This window comes from Zonotrichia albicollis, chromosome 29 (genome assembly GCF_047830755.1).
Source record: "Zonotrichia albicollis isolate bZonAlb1 chromosome 29, bZonAlb1.hap1, whole genome shotgun sequence".
NCBI lineage: Eukaryota > Metazoa > Chordata > Aves > Passeriformes > Passerellidae > Zonotrichia > Zonotrichia albicollis.
The window spans coordinates 3119936-3135027 of record NC_133847.1 but is presented as its reverse complement, the minus strand read 5'-3'; the positions used below and the strand labels follow the sequence as shown (position 1 = coordinate 3135027).

At 52.3% G+C, this 15092-nt stretch overlaps 1 protein-coding gene across 1 annotated transcript in view; it reads right to left on the bottom strand.

Annotated features, from left to right (window-relative positions):
* The window catches only part of ADAMTS10 (ADAM metallopeptidase with thrombospondin type 1 motif 10), a 72488-nt gene extending 58898 nt beyond the window's left edge, over positions 1-13590 (bottom strand). The window contains exon 1 of the mRNA XM_074528770.1: positions 13281-13590. The gene's annotated coding sequence lies outside the window, so the exon portion shown is untranslated. The remainder of the gene's footprint in view (positions 1-13280) is intronic.
* Between the last annotated feature and the right edge of the window lie 1502 nt (positions 13591-15092).

Here is a 15092-nt window from a genome sequence, read left to right as displayed (position 1 = left end):
TTATCTCTCTCTTTGAGTGACCACATTCATTCCTCCCTCAGAAGGGGACATCTGCTGATAACAGCTATTGAATGTCACTGCATGACTGATAAGAACTGCAGCATCCCATTGGGAGATGTGAGCCCAGAGGGAGGAGCCAAGCATTGCTACCCAGATATAATCCAGAGGTTTTGAGACACCAGCATGGCTTCTGCACTGGATTCCCCAGAGGAACAGCAGCTGCCTCTGCCACTGGATCTTCAGAGGAAGAATACATCCTTCTCTACGGATCCCCCTTGCTCCAGCAGAACCACCCCTGACACTGCAGGAGGGCTGAGCCACAATTCCAATGGGACTGCTGCCACCACCCTGACCCACAGGGTGTCAGGTTGGGTTCTGACTCTGTCAGTGTTGTTTTAGTGTACTGCATTGTTTATTTTATCCTTTTTTTTTTTCCTTTCTCTATTAAAGAACTGTTATTTCCTGTTTCCATATTTTTGCCAGAGAGCCCCTTAATTTAAAATTTATAGCAATTCAGAGGAGTGGGGAGGGTTTACATTCTCCATTTCAGGGGAGGCTCCTGCCTTCCTTATCAGACTCGTCTTTCCAAACCAAGACAAGTGTATTTTCTCCTGGGCTTCACATGACTGATTTCCTCCGTTTTCCAGCTTTCAAACCCTTTTCCTCCAGGCTTTCCGTCCTCCCCCCTCCTCTCCATGACCCTCCCCATGTCCCCTCTGCCCTTCCCGGCCCCTCAGCATCCCCCGGAACTGTGGCTGGGAAGCAGCCCCGGCGCCAGGAGCCCGCAGCCTTGACCTTGAGGGGAAGGAGAAGCACTGGGAGCAGCACAAGGCAGGAATTACAGCTGCAAAAAATTCCTGTGGGCCAGGCTGGGGGAAGGGCCCAGCCGTGATCCCTCCCTGCAGGCAGTGGGGAAAACACGGCCCCTTCCCAGTGGGGCTTCATTGCCAGAGCCCAGGAGCAGCAGGAGCACCTGGAGGAAGGTGTTCTCCTCACAGGTGGATCCTGCTCCTCTCCCCATCTGTGGATCCAGCTCTGAAGAGCAGGAGAAGAACCTGGGGGAAGGTGCTCTCCTCACGGGTGGATCCAGCCCCCAGGAGCAGGAGGAGCACCCGGAGGAAGGCCCAGGAGCCAAAGGAACTCTGGTGCTTCCATCCCTACCAAGTTTTCCATAACCCCACTGTGCAGCGCGCAGGACGATCCCGAGGATCGCGGAGCCCCGGGGGGACAGGGGGGTGCCACAGGCTGGGCTGGGACAGCTTGGGGACAGCTCGGGTGTTGGGGAAGATGAAACAGGAAAGCCTTATAAACATGATCGTCTGGCAAAAGATTTTGAGAATATAGAAACTGTAAGTGAGATTGAAATGAAAGCAAGCCTTGATATCCCTCAGTTACTGAACAACTGGAAAACAATGGGGAGGCTGACTGAAGGTAATCCCCTTTTGATGGAACAACACCCTCTGCTTGCAGACAGGTCCAAGGGTCAGAGCAGACCCTGCCAGCTTGGCAGAAGGGGCCCAAAGAGGAGTTTTTAGGGTTTAAAATGTAACACAGTATGGTAATGTAGTGATTCTTATAGGCTGTATGGAAATGCTATAGGATTTGTATATTGTACTAGATTGGTTAGTGAGAATTAGAATATTCAACACAGAAGAAGATTTATTGTATTGTAACGGGAACTTCGCTCTCTTGCCTTTTACACTCTTAGCCTTTTACTCTCTTACCCTCTCATCCTCTCTACCCCTCTCTTCTCTCAGGCCTGCTCTGAGTTGTGGCTGGCAGCTCCCAGCAGGGCCCTGCACCCAGGCCCTTTGCAATAAACCTCAAGTTCCACGACCTGGCTGCAGAGATCTCTCATCTCCGTCTGTCCCCACCATCCTACCCTGACGCTCCTACACTCGGGGACAGCTTGGGGACAGCTCAGGGACACGGCGTGACCTCTCCGGTCTCGTGCCTCCCTCGCTTGGGCCGTTTCCGATCTGCTCCTTCCCAAGGAATTCGCTGTCCTTGGCAGGCTCGGCTCGGGCTGACGGTCCCGGCTCCCGGTGCCAAGGGTGGCTTTGGCCGAGTGAACCCAAATGACACCAAGGGGACAACGCCACCACACCAGGGGACAATGCCACCACAGCTCCAGCTCACCTCCTGCCACCCCAAACAGCGCCGGGAAGGAAGGGGCTGGGAAAGGGGTGAAATTCCAGCTGGGATGAAGCGAGGAGAGAAGAAGGAGCAGGGAGATGAGAGCTGCTCCCAGCTGCAGACAGAACTCCCCGGCTGCTGGGCCGGCTCCAGCAGCGCAGGGGAAGGTAATAGGAAGCAGATGGGCAATGCTCGGGGCCAAGAGGAAGGTTCAAGGTGCCTCCTAGTGCAGGGAAGAGGAATTTAACTGCTTTTAAAGATGCAGGACCCAGCGGCTTCCAGGTTTCTCATCCAACTTTTGCAAATTATGAGCTCAGGTGTCCTTATCCCTTTTTTTCCCTTTCTTTTCTGAGGGAGAAATAAATACAAACACAGATTTCTGCTTCCAACTTTCTCCGGGGGGAGGAAATACTTTTAGTGCCCCTCCTGCCAGGCCTTCCACTGACATCTTTCAGACATGGGAGAATTGGGAGCACTGGGAGCAGTGGAGAAGTGAGGACAGCACCTCAGTGGGACCACTGGGAACAGTGGGAAAGCAGTGGGAAAACAGTAGGAAAACAGTAGGAAAGCAGTGGGAAAACAGTGGGAAAACAGTGGGAGCAGGTCCCCACAGCTGCACCACCCCAACAGCATTTCTGGGCTGTGTTATTTAAGGAGTGAAAGCCTCAAGGTTCTTTTATTCTTGTGTAAAACGGAGAATTGACACCACCCTATAACCACACTGGGGTTATTGGGGTTATCATGGTGCCACAACTCACAGCTTGGTCCCTTTTTGGCCCCAGGTGCTCCCTGACCCTCCCAAGGGGCTGCTTAGCCCCACAGCAGGCCTGGCAGCCCCTACAAGCAGCATCACAGGGGTTTGTGCTCCTCCAGCTGCTCCAGCCTGGGATTTGTTCCACCAGGTCAAGGTTTATCTCTGGGGGAAGAGCTCTGAGCCCCAAGCTGGCCCCACAGGCCTCATTTTCTATGGAATCCAAGTTAAACACAGCAGGGGCTGCAGGGGACTGGAATTTGGGCTCAGGGACTGTGCCAGTGCAGGGAGGGCACTTGGCAGCAGCAGCAGCAGAGTTTTCAGGCTTTCCTGGAAAAAAGACCCACATGGATCCCTTTCTACCCATGGTGGGCTGTCTCCTGCTGCCCTCCAGGACACACAACAGTCCATGAGTGCCTGTAGCTCCTGGGTGCTGCTCCTAAAGCCACCTGTAGAACAGTGTCCCTGTCACCTGCCATTGCTGCTCTGTGCAGGTGATACCTCAGGCTTGAACTTTTCTATTTTTCACATTCTGTGCTGCTTTAGTGGGTGGGTCTGGGTTCACATGAGGGGATGGTGAGCTCTGTGAACAGAGAAGGGAGACAAAACAATTCCTGCTCCAGCTGGGCACCAAGGACAAATGATCCAAATCTCAGCCCAAGAGCACAAACAACGTGGGCTGGAGAGAGAAAAACAAGAAGGATGGGACTGCATGTGCTGGAGCTGGAATTGGACAATTAACTGCAATATGCAAATGGACCAGAACTGATCAAAGTGAGAGACCCTGTGAGTGGTTGTGCATTTTGTGACCATTTTGGTTCATCTTGGGCTCAGCCCTGGCTGGGCTCTTGTGCTGCTCAAGGTGGATCCATTGAGGCCTTTTAATAAATCCCTGCTTTATTCTGTAACTCTGTGTAATCTCTGTTCTAGCTCAGCCTTCACAAGGCATCAGAAGGCCACAGATTTTGGCTGTAAAACTTCAGCTGGAATCAACTTTCACCCTTCCAGTGAAGACATTTTTCCTCATATTCAATCTGAACATCTCCTGAGGCAATTTGAGTCTGTGCCCCATTGCTTGTTCCCTGGGAGTAGAGCTCAAACTCCCCCGGCTGATCCCTCCTCAGGGAGTTGTGCAGAGACACAAGGTCCCACTTGAACCCCCTTTTCTCCAGGCTGAGCCCCTTTCCAGCTCCCTCAGCCTCTTCTGGTGCTCCAGAATCACAGAATCAAAGACCATGGAATATCCTGAGCTGGAAGGGACCCTCAGGGATGATCAGTGCAGCCCCTGTCCCTGCAGAGCAACCCCAACACCCCACCCTGAGCACCCCCGGGAGCTCCTGCAGCTCTGGCAGCCTTGGCACCATTCCCTGGGCAGCCTGGGCAGTGCCCAGCAGCCTCGGGGGGCAGAACCTTGCCCTGAGCTCCATGCCAAGGCCTGGCACAGCTGCAGCCCTTGCTGGGCTCCTGTCCCTGTGCCAGAGCAGAGCTCAGCCCCTGCCCCTGTGCCTGCCCTGGGGAGGAGCTGCAGCCCCCGAGGAGCCTCCCCTCAGTCTCCTGGGCTGCAGCTGAACCAGCCAAGTGCCCTCAGCTGCTCCTCAGCCCTTCCCCAGCTCCGTGTCCCTCCTCTGGGCACTCTCCAACAGCTCTGGGTCCTTCTGATCCCGTGGTGCCCAAAGTGCCCCCAGGACTGGAGCTGAGGCTGCCCCAGGGCAGAGCAGAGTGGGACAATCCCTCCCTGGCCCAACCAGTGATGTTCAAACCCTTATCATCATCTCTCCATCCCTGCTCCTCCTTGCCCCCCTCTCTGCACACCCCAGGGCCTGGCAGGGACAGGTCCTGCTGCATTTCTGTGTTTTCAGGGGGGGTCTCAGCCCCTGCATCCCCAGGGCTCTGGGTGTTCCCTGCATGCTCAGGCACCTCCCAGCTCCCAGCTGGCAGCTCCGGGCAGGTCCCTGCACGTTCCCGGGGATGGAACACAGAGCCCAGCTCCCCCCGCAGGGCTGAGCACGTGGGGGTGCAAAACTGTCCCAGAGACCTCCCTGGCTTCCAGCAGGAGAAAGAACGTCCTGATAGTCCCGACAAAATATTTGGCCGGGCTGCCAAGTGGGAAACATGCTGAGCTGCAGATGGCAGAAGTCTCCCCTGCAGTGATCTTGCCAGCATGACAGGACTTCCACTGGGAAGTCATTTCTCAGCTCTAGGGCAGCACTACGGGTTAAACCTACAGAAATCTGGGTTTTTTTTCCTGCCAGGAGCATCTGCAAACTGCGAAAAAAGGGTTAAAGTCACAGGTCTGCAGAACACAGAATAAGAACTTGAGCCATAATCTGCTGTGCTGCTCCAAGTGTGGCCTCTCTGAGGCCACGGCGAGTGAGGAATTAGAAACATGGAGTTATCCCTGTTCCCAGAACACTGCAGCCTCCAGCCCTGGGGTGGCTCCGGCCTGCACAGCCACCCTTTGGCTGCCCCTCTGCAGGCCAATCCCAGCTGGGGCAATGCCAGCTCTGCTGTCCCTTCCCTACTGACCCCCTCGGGGCTGAGAGGGGGCCCAGGATGTTCAGTGCAGCCCCTCTCCTTTTGAGGGCTGTTCTTTGCACACCCCAGTGACTGTGGGTCCCATTTCAGCTTCCCAGGAGGGGAGGTGCCATTTTCACACCGTTAAAATCAGATCCAGCCCCATCCAAAGGCTCTCCCCAGCAATGTGGGAAATGCAGACCAACAATGCCAGTGTGACCCTGAGAGCTGAGGGCTCTGAGCCGGGGTCTCTGTGTTGTGGCATAATTTCAGGGTTTGCCTCAGATACCCTGGGTCTCTCCCTGATAATTCCCTCCCAGGTGTATCAGTCCCCTCTCCTTTCCCCTCTCAGCACTGCCTGTCAGTCCTGGCATTCCAGAAGGGATTGGCAGATTCACAGGATGCCCTCTACCCCTGGGGGGCATTGGGCCATCCAGGTGTCCTTTGTCCCTTTGTCCCTCCCCTCCTGTCCCTGCTTGGTGGCTCCCTGCCCCTTCCCTGCCCCTCTCCCCGGGGTTAAAGGAGCAGCAACCATGGGCTCAGGGAGTTCTGTTGGAGCTGGTGCTGCATTCAGAGGCCTGTGGGCCAGAATAAAGCTCTGGATCCAAACCCTCCATCAGAACCGACTCCTTTCCTTCACCATCACCTTAAAGCTTCTCCACAGAGGGAAACCTGAGGAGCAGCCCCCGTTATGGGGGGAAGCTCCATCCCAGCACCACCAGAGCTCCTGCAGGCCTGGAATTGTCCCCACGGGCCCAGCTGCAGCAGCCAGCCAGCCCAAAGTGTCTGTGGGGTGAAACACCACAGTTGCCCCTATTTGGTTCAGCAGCAAGGCCAGACAAGCTCAGGCATGTCCTGTCTGCAATATTGGTAATTATTCCAATATCTCTGTCCCCCTGCCAGCATCTCAGTGCCAACCTGGGTGCCAGGGCCACACTCTCCCTGCCTTTGGAGCACCAGCTCCCCCTTCCAGGCTCTCCATGGTGCTCCACAGCTGGCCCTGGCCAGGCACACCCTGCATCTCTTTGTACAGCAGCTTCACGGGGCTTTGGGCTCACTCCAGCGCTGTGTGGGAGGAGGGTTGGTTTTTGATTTTTTTTTCCCCAAAACCATGATAATTATTTTACAGTCAAATCTATTCAGTGCAATCCCAGTGAGGAAAGGGCTGAACCCCCTGCCTTGCTCCTCTCCAAAATTTTTAATTTTGCCAGCAAAGGGGCAAAAGGAGCTTGTGCCAAAGCCAGGGCAGGGGGAGGAGAGCTGGGAGCAGCGACCTCGCTCTGACACCGCCTGCTTGGCTCTCTGGAAATCCTATCCCTGTGTTACATAAGGACCTGGCCCTATCTGGAACGCCGGGGTCATTGCACTTCTCCAAGTGTGGTAAAATGCTCGGAGGTCCTCAGCAGGAAAGCAGGAGGGAAATGCCAGCTCTGATCCTCCTCAGGATGGGGAGCTGGGCCTGGGGCAGGGCTGGAGCTGCCAGAGCAGCGCCACAATTCCACCCTGGGGGAAGGTGGGCACCGAGAGTCCCAGAGCTCCCATCCTGGGACTGCTCCTGCTTTCGGGAGAGGATCCACCAGGCAGGTCCACTCTCAGACGGGACTTATGCAATAGTTTGGAGCCTCTCCATGTGACCCAGACTTGCTGGCGCTCTGCCACCGCTCTCCTCGCTGGCTGCAGCCAGGCACAGAGCGGCGGGATTAGAGAGAGGCCGGGCTGGGCAGTCATTAACGGCGTGCCAGTCATTAACAACGGCATTAACCCAGTGCCAGTCATTAACGGCGTGCCACTCATTAACAACGGCGTGTTAGTCATTAACCAAAAGCCAGTCATTAACAGTGAATCCCCCACCACACAGGGACACAAATGTCCCAGGACATTTGGACTCCAGGTGTCCCATGAGTGAAGGGACACTCGTGCCACCCACATGCACCCAGGGCACAGCTGCAGCTGCCTGTGTGCAAGGGGATGGGGATAGGTGGAGTTTTAATGTGGATTAAATGCTATTTGCACATGGATACACGCTATCTGCATAGTAATACATGTTATCTGAATGGGGATAGATGTTACCTGCACATGGATAACACATCATCTTCATGACGATGGAATAGATCATTGGACAGATCTTATCTGTACGGGCACAGACATTATCTGGGTATGGATACACGTTATCTGCATGTGATAACATTATCAGCATGATATACACACTATCTTCATGGAATAGATCTTATGGAATAGATAATGGAATAGATCTTATCTGCATGGGGATATATGTTATCTGCACTTGTATACACATTGATAACTCTTTGTTTGCACACACTACCTGCAGACAGGTCTGCTGCCCACCCCCCTGTGCCTTGCTATCCATGGAATACAGATATTCCATACAAATGCCATTTTTATACCCTGCATCTCCGTGGCCACCTCTGCCCCCATGAAATGCTCCCTCTGCGTGGGGTTCAGCACAGCCAGGAGAGAATCCAGACCTCCTGGGCCTGTGCACAGGCAGCTCTCCCCATGCTCCTGCTGCTCCTCCCGGCACAGAGCAGCACCAGGGCTCTGCCAGGAAAGGGCTCTGGAAAAAGCTGGGAGTGCTCACACCTCAGAGTGGGCAGGGAAACAGAGGCAGACTCGGCCATCTCCATCCCAGCAGGTCTGGATCATCCCCATCCCAGCAGGGCTGGATCAGCTCTATCCCACCAGGGCTGGTGCTTCTCTCTCCATCCAGCAGGGCTGGTTCATCCCCATCCCAGGACTGTCGGCTCCTCTCCATCCTGGCACTGCTGGCTTCTCTTTCTACCCCAGCAGGGCCAGCTCCTCCCTCCATCCTGGCACTGCTGGTTCCTCTCCATCCCGGCAGGGCTGGGTCTCATCCCTACCCTGGCAGGACTGGTTCATCCCCATCCTGGCAGGGCTATCTCCTCTCTCCATTCCAGCAGGGCTGCCTCTCATTCCCATCCCAGCAGGGCTGGCTCCTCTCCATCCCGGCAGGGCTGGCTCCTTTCTCCATCCTGGGACTGCTGGCTCCTCTCTCCATCCTGGCAGAGCTGGCTCATTTCCATCCCGGCAAGGCTGGTTCTCATCTCTCCACCCCAGCATGGCTGGCTCCTTTCTCCATCCTGGCACGGCTGGTTCTTATCTCTATTCTGGCTCTGCTGGCTCATCCCCATCCCGGCCCTGCTGGCTCATCTCCATCCCGGCAGGGCTGGCTCCTCTCTCCATCCCGGCACGGCTGGCTCATCCCCATCTCGGCAGGGCTGGCTCATTCTCATCCTGGCCCTGCTGGCCCCTCTCTCCATCCCGGCACTGCTGGCTCCTCTCCACCCCGGCAGGGCTGGTTCCTCTCCATCCCGGCACGGCTGGCTCATCCCCATCCCGGCAGGGCTGGCTCTGCTCTCGTTCCCATCCTGGCAGGGCTGGCTCCCGCAGCTCCCCTCCAGCCGTGCCATGCTTACACAACCCATCCCCGCGGGGCACCGAGCCCTGGGCTTGCATAAAGACAAACAGCCTCGTGTGCCAGCAGCGAGCTGGGCTCACCTGCACAACCAGCCCGGCCCTCTCCAGGAGGGACCTGCTCATGCTGTGAGCCCCAGCTGAGGCAGGGTTATGTGCCTGGTGCAGCTCCAGCTCCCAAGCAGCTGTCACAGCTCTCACACCGAGTGTCACAACCAAAATTTGGCTCTTTGTCACCCAGGCTGTAGGACAGAGCCATACCCTAGTCACAGAATGGTTTGGGTGAGAAGGGATCTTAAAGCTCGTTTAGTTCCATTCCCTGCCATGGGCAGGGACACCTCCCACTGTCCCAGGCTGCTCCAAGCCCTGCCCAGCCTGGCCTTGGGCACTGCCAGGGATCCAGGGCAGCCCCAGCTGCTCTGGGCATCCACAGTCCCCAAAGCAGCTTGGGTTTTAGGCTTTTCTGTTCTGTTTTGGTGTGCAGCTTTTAGCTTTATATTAAGGATATATATATATCCTATAACCTATATATATCCTATATATATATATATACTATATCCTATATGTATCCCATATATATATCCTATATCCTCTCCATATATCCTCTATATATCCTATATATATGACCCTTTATATATATAATACTATACCCTATATATATCCTATAAATATATCTATAAATGTCCTATATCCTATATATATCCTATATAGGATTTATACTAGGATCTCTTCACAGGCTGGTGAAGACAAAATAATCCCATTCCAGCTGCAGGCTCAAGGACAATCCCCTCAAATTTCAGACCCAAAGCACAAAAACGTGAAAAGAGGAGGGCAGGCAAGCAAGCAAGGAGGATGAAACTTCATCATTTGAAGCTGTTAATTGGACAGTTAACTCCTAGATGCAAATGGACTAAAACTTATAAAAATGTGAGATCTTGTGGCCAAATCCTTTTTGCTTCCATCTTGGAGCCGTCCAGGCAGAACCACAACTGTGGCTGTGGCACTGCCAGGGTGTGGCTTTGGAAAGGACTGCAATAAATCCATTTTATTCCTCTGAACTTGGTCTAATCTCTGTTCGAGCTCCTCAAGGCATCACCCCCATGCCAGGGGAGCCCTGCAGGAGCAGGGATGCCTCCTGTGGGATGAAGCCTTGCAGAACACTTCAGCTGTGGGATCCCTCCAGCCCTTGCAGACCTGCAGATCATGTCCAGGCTCCTTGGGAGCTCCAGGAGATCTGCTGGGCAGAGATTTTGGGCCCTTTCCCTCTCCCTGTAGGTTCTTTACTCAGGGAAATGTGGCCCAGATGCAGCTCCTTCCTCCACAGCCAGGGAATGAAGAGTCCCTAACCCTGACAGGGCTGAACTCCTCCTCTGCATTTACATTTTGGACAAAGCCACTTCCCACCGAGGTCACAAATCCCACAGGACGAGGCCAGGACTTCACCTGCCAGTTTAGCTCGTTTGGGACCAACATTTAGGAATGTTTAGGAGTTCAACATTAGGTTGAACCTCCTAAACATAGCAGCTTTAGGAGACCAACATTAGGAGTTCAGAAAGATTTGCAGGACAGCACAGGAATTGATTAAGTAATTTTTCCTTTTAAATTAAGCTACGATGTAAGAGTAGGAAACACAACATTGATAATTGTGACAAATAGAAGTGTAAAGCTGTGGATGTCCCATCCCTGGCAGTGTCCAAGGCCAGGCTGGACAGGGCTTGGAGCAGCCTGGGACAGTGGAAGCTGTTCCTGCCCAAGGCAGGGGTGGGACCGGATGAGCTTTAAGGTTCCTTCCAACTCAAACCATTCCATGATTCCATGAAAGACTCTGAGTAGTCAGACATGGAATATCCCAAGCATTTCCCAGCCTGGGAGGATGCAGAAGGTGAGAGAGGAGCAGCAATGGAGCAGCTGGATGGAGACCCTGCACTGATGTTGCTCCACTGAGGTCAGACAGAGCTAAAATATTCCAGCAGTGGAGACTCTCCCAACCCTTCAGACTTCATTGAAGGCCCTCACAGAAACCATGATGGGAAAGTTGGCTTGGATGGTGTCCCTTTAAACCTCCTCAGTGCTGGAAACAGGGCTGCATCCAGGCTGGTGGTTTTCCATGTGTCTGTGTCCTGAATGGGATCTGACCTGCTCACAGATTCCTGGGAAATGTTTGTAACTCCTCACCCTGCAAACATTTCCTACAGTGGTGGGGTCAGGCAAAAACCTCTTTGCCTTCAGCACATCTGAGCTGACATCCCCCAGCCAGCTGCTTCTGAAAACGCGACAGGTTTGGTCCCAATCCTGTTTGTTTTAAGCTCATCTTGTGTTAACCCAAGATCGAGGCTGGGCAGGACGTGACAAACACATCCTGCACTGCTCCCAGCTCAGGAGGAACTCATTGCTGGAAACTTGGCAAGAAAAGTGGGGTTTGGAGTGGGGGGTTTCAGATAAACTGGAGATAAGGGAATCATGGAAGGATCCTGTGCTGAGGACCCTCCATGGAGCTGCTCCTTGGGGAAGAGCAGCCCGGGCTGTCCCCGCACCAGGATTCCATGGAATGGTGAGAACAGCAGCTCCTCCCCGCTCATCCCTGGGTGGCCTGGAGCCATGGGTGATAAGAGAGCCTCTCATGTTTCAGGTTGGAGGAACAGACACTGTTTATGTTGAGCAGCACCACCTTCCACCCCTCGGGGCTCCTCTTCAGCTGCTCAGGCCCGGCTTATCGGGGCCTCCCGGTGCCAAAGGAAACAGCTCAGCCCCCCCAGCCTCATCCGGGCAGAGCAGATTTGCAGGAGATGACAGCACCTTTCCCATTCCCCGCGTGGGGAATGCGGCTGGAGCCGCCCCAGAGAGGCGCCGGGAGCTTTTTGGGATGTGGGGAGGAGGAGGAGGAGGAGGGGAACAGAGGGTGCTGCCCTGGGGCAAAGCAGGAACGGTGGGAGGCTGAGGATGGAGCAACTGGAGTGCTCAGCACGTTCCATATATGGAGAAACTTCGGGAAGAGCCTCCCCAGGACTGCGGGGAGCCTCACTGATGGAGGCATTTCAGAGCAAGGCTGGTCCCAGCTTGGGGAACATCCCAGAGCTGGGAATCACTCTGGAACAATTCCCCTTCCACCTTAGGGAACTCCCCAAAGCCTTCCTGCCATGCCCAGCATCCCATCCTGGCACCACTGGGTGCTGATAAGGAGGATAAAACTGACCACAACCAGAACTAAAGCTCTGCTGGTCTCCAGCACTGGAGATTGGCAGGGATTGCAGCAGGAACACAAATTACCCCTGAGGTCTGCATCTCAACCACAAAAGAAGTCCCCAAGAATGGGCCTTGCTGTGAGATTTTACATTTACCTGCCCCCAGCACAGCATCCTACCCTGGCATCACTGGGTGCTGCTAAGGAGGATAAAACTGAGCACAATCAGAACCAGAGCTCTGCTGGTCTCCAGCACTGGGATATTGGCAAGGATTGCAGCAGGAACACAAATGTCCCCTGAGGTTTGCATCTCTACCATAAAAAAAGTCCCCAAGAATGGGCCTCACTGTGAATTTTTACATTTACCTGCCCCCAGCACACTCCACACTTCCCTCTTGGTTGGTTCTTCCCCTCTGGAAGCTATTTGCCAAGGTCATTTTATAAACTCCTTTCTATTTATAGCCCAGCTCCTTCAGCTCTAATGAGATAATCTTCTGGCATCTCACCACCACTAATATTTACTTTGATGTTTAAAATAACATCTTCTGAGGGATTGATTTTTTAAAAAAAATCAATAAAAAACCACTGTTAAAGCATAATCAAAGCAAAGAAAGAACCGAGCAGGGCAGTGGGACCGAGCTCCTGGGATGCACACGGAGTCAGTGACACTGCAACTTTTTCAGGGCAGACTCTTTATAATCCTCTGAGCACATCAGGAGGGAGAGAGGCATTGGCAGCTCCTGAAGATGGAGAGAGAGGCAGGGAAGGAGGGAGAGGGAGCGCGGGCTGTGTTTATTCTCAGGAATGAAGGCAGCAAGGAACGTCTCATTCTGCAGCAGGGCTTGGGAGCTGCTGCTCTCTGTAATTGAGAGCTTGGCCCCGGGGCAGCTCAGCAGAGCAGATTTGGGGTTTAGAGAGGCAAACATTCCATCCTGGGGTTAATGCAATTAAAAAGAGGGGCTGGGGGAGGCCAGGGAGGCAGCAGCAGAGCCCGGCTCCCGCTGCCTGCAGCCACTTTGAAACACAAGCCTGCTTTTTTATGGAAACTCTGAATGTTGGAGAAGGGTGAACATGGTTTTCATTCTCATAAATGTTTTTCCAGCGTGCAAGGCTCTCCGGGCTCATTCCTTCTCCAGGGAGACGGTTCTGATTTCAAAGAACATTCGCATTCCCTCCACCCCAGACCACCCCAACTCCAACCTCAAAGAGCCTCCTCTGGAAAAATTATTTTAAAGAGCGTTTTACCTTTTCAAGTGCTTTCCCTTCTTTCTTCTTTTTTTTTTTTTCCCCTTTTAATTCCTTCAGCTTCTCTCTCTTTTTTTTTTTTCTCCTCTTCTTTTTCCCAGCAGCAGCCAAAAGCTCCTCTCTCCCTCTCAGCCCTGCGTGTGTCAGAAAGTTTCCAGGCTGAGGGTTTGTGTCGCCTTCCTTCAGAAACTTCTTCTGTCAGACCCAGGCAGAGCTTGGAGTTGGAGTTGCTTTGCTAAAAAGTCTCCTTTCAGGAAGTGAGGAGTAATAAGAGAGCAGCTCGGAGGCAGCACATGGATAGGGGCTGCTCGAGAGAAAAAAAAAAAAAAAAAAGAAAGGAGAAGAAGAAGAAGAAGAAAAAAAAAACTTTGCTCAGGAATTTTGCCAGGATTATCCAAAAGAAAAAAAGAAAAAAAAAAAAGAAAAAAAAAAAGAAAATCCCCAAACCCACAAGGCTGGAAAAGTCCCGCCCTGGCTGCTGACATCAGTGCAGAAGGCAGGTCTTGGCTGAAATGGTATAAAACTACTCAGCCTTTCTGTGGAGGAGCAGGGAGGGAGCTTGGGGCTGCCCTGGAGGCGATGCTGGGGCTCCCCTGTGGATAAAACATCCCAGGAATAGCCAGGAAGGACAGAGGCCGTGCTGGCAGTGCCACACAGAGCAGATACAGCAAAGCCTGACCTGGGTTTTGGTTCTGTACTTTTTTGTCCCCCCAACAACAAACAACAAACAAAACCCCATTTTTGCGTTTTGACCGGAGCTTTCCCAGTGCTGTTAAAAACTCAGGGAGAGTGTGAGGAAAGGGCCTGAAAGGCTCCACAGCAATGGCAGGGACTGGCTGGGAATTGAAAAAAAGCCTTTAAGAACTCGCCAGTGTTTTCAGAAGTCCCTTCCCTCTGCAGTTACATCATTCCTGCCCCGCTGGCTCCGGATTGCGGCGTTCTCCTGCCCTCTGCCACCGTGGAGGGTCCCACTGAGGGACAAATCCCCCTGCAGAGCAAAGGAAAACCCCTGGGAATAACCAAAATAACCAAACTCTGCTCGTTTCCAAACAACCCCCTCGCAGGACACCTCAACAATAAAAGGCAGGAGCTCATTTCCTCCTTCCTTCTGAAGGCGGCTCTGGGATTTCAAAGCTGAATTTGTGAGCCTTGGTGGAGAATTACCTGGCAGTGCTGCAAAGGCTGGAAAAATGAGCCTTTCCCGAGCTGCCCTTCCCTGGGAAGAGAGAGGGGCCCTGGGGAAGGGCACAGGGGAAGGATGGAAGCCCCAAAGTGAGGATGGACCCCCAGCCTGAGCCCTTGGTGGGGAAAGGGCAACCCCAAAACCACCCTGGCGGTGCCTTTTCCTTCCAGAAGGATTTAAATGAAGAGTTAAAGGGGTGAAAAGCTGCCAAGGGAATACATAAAAAATAAAAAATATTTTAAAATTTATATATATATATATATATATATATATATATAAAATAAAAATATATGTATATTTAATATACATTAACATAAATAATTATATAAAATAAATATTGTTTATATTAATATATAATACAAATTATATACTGTTATATAAATACATTAATACAAATTATATATTAATATAAATAGAGAGCTTTAATATTATATTATATTATATTATATATATTAAATATTATATATTTATTTATCTAATATAAAAATATATATTAGATAAAATATATAAACATAAATAATATAGATTAAATCTTAAATAAAACAAAAACTATATATTAAATATATATTAACTATTATATTAAAATATAAATTAAATTTTAGATTAAATATTAAATTAATATAAACATT